The sequence below is a fragment of the Nicotiana tomentosiformis genome, chromosome 5, assembly GCF_000390325.3.
Source record: "Nicotiana tomentosiformis chromosome 5, ASM39032v3, whole genome shotgun sequence".
Classification (NCBI taxonomy): Eukaryota; Viridiplantae; Streptophyta; class Magnoliopsida; order Solanales; family Solanaceae; genus Nicotiana; species Nicotiana tomentosiformis.
The window spans coordinates 1,290,479-1,297,517 of record NC_090816.1 but is presented as its reverse complement, the minus strand read 5'-3'; the positions used below and the strand labels follow the sequence as shown (position 1 = coordinate 1,297,517).

The window sequence follows — 7,039 nt, the reverse complement described above, 5'->3', positions numbered from 1 at the left end:
AAAACGGATAGAGCTCAATTTGTACGTAGTTCCAAGGGTACGTGGTATAACTTGGCATAAATCGAAAAGTAAGTAAAAATATATTGAGTATCGATTGTATAAGAATGAAATACAAACCAAATTAAATAGAAAGCTAGTTTATGAACAAGCAAGATGAATCAATGTATAAGGCTCACAAGAGGATAATTTCTATATAGATATCAGTATGTTTTTCTCTGTGAATAATATGAGTGTGTATTAATGCCTTCATCTTCTCCGTTACAAAATAGTAGCTATCCCTCTTATAGTGGAGGAATCCTACTTTAGATATAATTAAAAATACATAGCGGGGGTCCCATGATAAATTAGCTTTTGTCTAATTCCCGCCGAGATTCTCTCTCTTGGTGCGGCTGTAACGGCTCTTGTCTCTTGGCTCAATCTTGGTCGAATTTGGTATGGCCGATTTCCAGGTTTAGAGCTCGATATTAACTCGAGCTCGATATTGACTCGAGCTCGATATTGACTCAGGGATCGGTATCCAATCGGACTAGATATTGGTCGGTCTTTGGCTTTTAAGCTCGATGACCCCGCTTCACTTCATAGTTCGATTTGGACTCGAGCTCGGTAATGACTTCGAGCTCGATTTTTGTACGGTCCCAGAAGTTCGAGCTTGGTAACCTGGATTTAGATCTCATCTCGATATTATGAAGATGACCTTCGGTCCATTATGTCCCAATTTTGACTAACCATGCGAAGGTCGAAACCGATTTTGACTGTATATATAATTATTTGTCAAAAACATTGCAGGAATGTAGCATATTATTTGTGGAACAATTATCTTGGAGGCCAATCAAACACACGTCCACTAGGAGATGCAATTCTAGATGGAATTGATTTTGATATAGAAAAAGGGACAACACAACATTGGGATGAATTAGCAAGAGCTCTATCACAATTTAGCCAACAAAGGAAAGTATACTTAACTGCAGCTCCACAATGTCCATTCCCAGATACATGGTTAAACGGGGCACTTTCCACTGGCTTATTTGACTATGTTTGGGTTCAATTTTACAATAATCCACCGTTTCAATACTCCGGTGGGAGCGCGGACAATTTAAAAAATTACTGGAATCAGTAGAACGCGATTCAAGCTGGGAACATTTTTCTAGGATTGCCAGCAGCTCAAGGAGCAGCCGGAAGTGGTTTTATACCATCTGATGTTCTTGTTTCTCAGGTTTTACCATTAATTAATGGTTCACCAAAGTATGGGGGTGTTATGCTTTGGTTTAAATTTTATGACAATGGTTATAGCTCTGCTATTAAGGCTAATGTTTGAGATATATGATCATAGCTAGTCAGCTTGTATTAATATGATGACGTCAATAATGTTATATTATAAACTATATAGTACTCAATAATAAGGCTTTGAAAGTTACTTATAAAAAAAAGTTACTTATTGTGTGGTGTGTTTTTACAAGATTGTGTTGTGTTACTTGTCTAAGTGTATGCATGACACACAAAAAGAAGAACTAAAAGAATTACCAAGTGTAACAAAAATCTCCGGTGTACGAAGCATCCCGAGTTCACACATGTCCGGGAAAGGGCGCACCCTAAGGGGTGTAATTACCAAGTGTAATAAATAATAATATAATCAAACCTCTATGTAACAACCTCTTTTGTTTCGGATTTTTTTGGCTGTTATAGTGAAGTGTTGTTATAGAGAGTATATATTACTCCCTCCTTTTCAATTTAGATGATGTAGTTTGACTTGACACAAAGTTTAAAAAGAAGAAGAAAAAAGACTTTTGAAACATGTGGTCCTAAAAGCTTAATGAGTAAAAGTTTGGGGGCCATAATATTTTTGTGGCTATAAAAACTTATCATTAAAGGTAAAGTGAGTAAAAAAAGTTAAATTGTTTCCAAATATAGGGTGTGTTTGGTATGAAGAAAAATGTTTTCCATGTAAAATATTTTCCTAGAAAATAGTTTCATGAAAAATGAGCGATTTTATGACTTATTTTCCCTTGTTTGGTTGGTGAGTGAAAAACTTTTTTCGGAAAATATTTTCTAGTGTTTGGTTAGAGAGTTGAAAATATTTTTAAAATATTTTTTTATGCTACTATCCTCATTCACCCCCTTCCCCCAAGTCCTTATGTTCCTGTGCTCTCCCCCGCCAAATACCCAACGTTTTCAAAACTCTATTTTTCTTCAAGAATTTAATTATTCTTCTAAAAATTCACACAAACTCAAATACACTAAAGTGTTGCATTACTTTTTTACGCAAAAATAACGTCGAAATTTGTGCTCCATAACTAAAAAGTAAAATACTCTTTTTTGGTTCAAAAAGAAAGTACTCTTTCTATAACATAAAAATAAATTATTTATTTTGTTGAAATGGAAGAATTGTTTTTGTATCATGAAAAGAAAATACTCATTTTGTTTAAATGAAAGAAAATAATTTTTTTACATCATGAAAAGAAAATACTTTTTTTGTTAAAATAAAAGAAAATATTTTTTTATACATCATGAGATTTTATATTTGTTGAAATGAAAGAAAATACTTTTTAGTACATCATTTTATTGAAATGAAAGAAAATATTTTTTTTACATCATGAAAAGATAGTACTTTTTTTGTTAAAATAGGAAAACAAAAACCTATTTAAAAAGAAAGTACTCTATCTATTACATAAAAATAAAATACCATTAAGAATATTTCTATTTAGGGTAGGGTTAATATTTCTTTGCCTAGCTGCCCATTGCTGTGAGGTAGGGGTTGGGGTGAGGGTGGGTGGGGGTTGGGGGTTGGGGATAAAGTGGGTGGGTGGGGATGACAAAGAGGGTGGGGAAGGTTAAAAAATAGTTTTGTAAAATATTTTCCCTTCTTGTGATAGAGAAAATATTTTTCTCCAGTTTGAGAAAAATAATTTCATAAAGAAAATATTTTCCAAAACATTTAAGCCAACCAAACATGGGAAAATTGGAAAATATTTTTCGATAAATATTTTCCTTCATACCAAACATATCCATATAAATATGTTATTATTTTGGAACGGACTAATAAGAAAAGTGTGTCATTTAAATTGAAACAAAGGGGGTATAACATAACATAACATAACAATTGGTTCCATAAAAACTATTCTTTTATAGTGAACAACTGTTATATAGTGATGTTGTTATAGAGAGGTCTCACTGTATAATAACTTTCAGGAGCAGAGCCAGAGTTGGAGTTGCCGTCTAATGATTGCTATTTTTTTTTTTTTAATCAGGTGAGAACTAAGATGTTGAAGTCTTTAACAATCCTCTGCCTATACTCATATACTCTTAGAGCTCGTTTGATTCGTGAACAAGTGTGATGACCCAAAAGGTTATCTTTAAATTTAATAATTGTTTATGTGTTATGAGACCTCAAATAGCGCTATTTATCATTCCTCGACTTGCGTGCGTAGTCTGTTTAATATTTCGGAAAGTTTTTATGTGAAAAATTGATTAAAATGTGAAATAGAGTCTTAAAACTCAATTAAGTTGACTTTGGTCAATATTTTTAGTAAATAGACCTGGATCAGTATTTTGACAGTTCCAGTAGGTCCGCCTCGTGATTTGGGACTTTGGCGTATGCCCGGAATTTAAATTGGAGTTCCCTAACTCAAGTTATAGCCACTTAACGGAAATTAAAAATTTAAAGGCTAAAGATTTTCAGTTTCACGGAGTTGACTTTTTGATATCGGGATCGGAATCCGATTCTGGAAGTTAGAATAGCTCTGTTATGTCATTTATGACTTATGTGCCAAATTTGAAGTCATTCCAGATTTATTTAACATGTTTCGGCACAAGCTTTGTAAATTGAAAAGTTTAAAACTCAAAAGTTCGAATCGAGAAGTGAATTGTAATTTCAGCGCTGTTTGACTTGATATGAAACCCCGAGTAAGTCTGTATTATGTTATGGGACTTGTTGGTATATTCGGACGGGATGCCGAGTACCCCGAGTGTGATTCGAATCAAAATCGGAACAAAACTTGGACTTAAGCAAAATCTGGAATTTTGCTGCTTCTGGTGTCGTCGCTTCTGCGAAGCCTTGGCCGCAGAAGCGAGAAATCCCTCGTAGAAGCGGCCTAGGCAAGCTGGGCAAAGAGCCACAGGTGCGGGACCTCGAACGCACTCACGCGTCCGCAAAAACGGACCCTTCGATCGCAGAAGCGAAAGGTAGCGCAAATGCGCATTTGCTTTCGCAGATGCGAGACCGCATGCACGGTCAAATCCACCGCAGAAGCGAAAATCCCTGGGCAATGTATAAATCGAAGAGTCCGAGATTTTTTCTTATTTTTAGATATTTCAAGCACGGATTTATGCGATTTCAAAGGGGGGTTTCACAACTTTGAACTGGGGAAGTGTTCTATAACCAAAAGTGATTACATTTCATAAATCCATATCTATATTCATCATTTTTTTCGGATTTAGATGGAAGAATTTGAAATTTTTGTAAAACTTTTCAAAAACGAAAAATTAAGATTTGAAAGTCTATTTGACATCGGAATTTGGTAATTTTAGTATGGTTGGACTCGTCTCGGAACGGGTGTTCAGATTTCGTAAGTTTTTTCGAGATTCGAGACGTGGGCTCCACTGCTGATTTTTGAGATAAATTTTAAATTTTAATCCGGAAAATTAGTAAATTCATATGGAATTAATTTCTACGATTTATATTGAGTATATTAATTGTTTATGAGTAGAATTAAGGATTTTGGACATGAATTCGCGAGGCAAAGGTTTATTGGATTCTTGAATTTGGTTGCAAAGCGAGGTAAGTGTCGTGGTTAACCTTGACTTGAGGGAGTAGGACTTATTTGTCTATTTGCTACGTGATTTAATGTATGGGTACAATGTATATGTGAGGTGACGAGTACTTATGCGTTATGGTTGAGTCCAAGCATGCAGGTGGAATTTGTTTATTGTGAACAGTTGCCTATTTAATTAAGATATTCCTGCTTAAGTTTATTATTGATTATTTGATTATTATTCGTGAAATGGTTATTTATTTAATTATTATTGAATATTTTGGAAGATGAAATCTGTATTCTGATGTTGAATTGATTGATAAGTGCTTATTCCCGCATTTAAATACTCTTCCAAATTTATATTATTATTTTCATGGTAAGGAAGAGTGTATAAAAATGAAGGATGATATCGTGCTATTTTTATTATTTATAATATTATTGTCATGGTAAGGAAGAGTGTAAAAGCACGAAGGGTGTTTACATGCCATTTGTGAGTGTAAAAGTACGAAGGATGATGCCGTGTCATTTTCAGAGAGTGTAAAAGCACGAAGGGTGATGCCGTGTCATTTTCAGAGAGTGTAAAAGCATGAAGGGTGATGCCGTGCCAAATGAGAGTAAAAGCATGAAGGGTGGTGCCGTGCCATTTTCATATCATCAGTTGCTCATTTTATTGTTGAGGAATTATTTTCATGCTAAGTGATAATTCTTCTGCTGAAATTATTATATCAACCCCCTTCGCATGGTCCCTCCCAAATTTATAAATCGTTAATTTATTGTTTCTTCGTATTTGTATATACTTGTACAAGTTGTTTACGTATGTGTCCTATCATAGCCTCGTCACTACTTCATCGAGGTTAAGCTCGACACTTACGGAGTACATGGGGTCGGTTGTACTCATACTATACTCTACACTTCTTGTGCAGATTTTGGAGTTGGTCCCATCGGCGTACCATAGACTTGCTCGGATTCAACTACACAGAGAAGACTTGAGGTATAACTGCACAACGTCCGCAGTTCTGAAGTCCCCTTCTATCTTATCTTAGCGGTGTATTATCTTTCAAACAGCTTTAATTTTATTCAGACCTTTATCTGTATTATCCTAGTAGCTCGTGCACTTGTGACACCAGATTCGGGGATGTATTTTAATAATTCGGTATTTATGGTCTTCTGCACTTTATTTTATTAATTGACTTCTATTTTATTTAAATTGCTTAAAAATAGTTAAGATTATTTTTAACGTTGGCTTGCCTAGCAAGTGAAATGTTAGGCGCCATCACGGTCCTGAAGGTGAGAATTTCGGGTCGTGACAGTTGGTATCAGACCACTAGGTTACTTAGGTCTTACGAGTCACAAGTAAGCTTAGTAGAGTCTGAAGGATCGGTACGGAGACGTCTATACTTATCTTTCAGAGGCTTTGAAGTTTAGGAACAATATCACTTCTTTCTTAATCTGTCGTGCGATCTTATTCTATCATCGATGATTGAACCATTCTATTCTTATTCTCTCGCAGATGGTGAGAACACGTAATATATCTACCGATGGACAGGGACCAGAGCCCCCGGTGGAAACTATGACCAGGGGTAGAGGTCGGGGCCGAGGTAGAGGTAGAGGTAGAGCTCATTCTAGAGCTCGAGCGGCAACACCTGTTGTAGAACCTCAAGTGGATCTTCAAGAGGAAGTTCCAGTTCAGACTGTACCAGTTGGACCAGTTCAGGTCCCGGAAGGATTCATAACTACTCTAGTGTTTCAGGACGCCCTAGTTCGTTTGGTGAGCCTTATGGAGGGTGTGGCCCAGAATGGTACATTTCCAGAAGCACCAGCTGTCTCACAGGCTGGGGGAGAAGCACAAACTCCCACTACTCCCGCTCCGGAGAAGATGGCTCCCTAGTATCAGGCTCCAACAACCCCGCCAGTTGGGTAGTTCAGCCAGTTGTTGTGGCACAGGGTGGTGATAGGGCCGCCATGTCTTCTGAGGCCTTATTGAGACTGGATAAATTTACTAAACTCTTTCCAGTTCACTTCAGTGGTACACCTTCTGAGGACCCAAAGGATTATCTTGACCAATGCCATGAGGTGCTGCGGAACATGGGTATAGTTGAGACCAATGGGGTCGATTTTGCTGTATTTCAGATGACGGGTTCCGCCAAGAGGTGGTGGAGAGATTTTATGTTGACCAGACCAACTGGGCCACCTACGCTGACTTGGGAGCAGTTCTCACGGCTATTTATAGAGAAGTTCCTCCCTATCACATTGAGAGAGGATTTCCACTGGCAGTTTGAGCGTCTCCAGCA

The 7,039-nt window shown here is 36.8% G+C and overlaps 1 pseudogene; it reads left to right on the top strand.

Moving 5' to 3' along the window:
• Window positions 1-727: 727 nt before the first annotated feature.
• Window positions 728-1,382, top strand: LOC138891711 (acidic endochitinase-like; annotated as a pseudogene).
• Window positions 1,383-7,039: the final 5,657 nt, after the last annotated feature.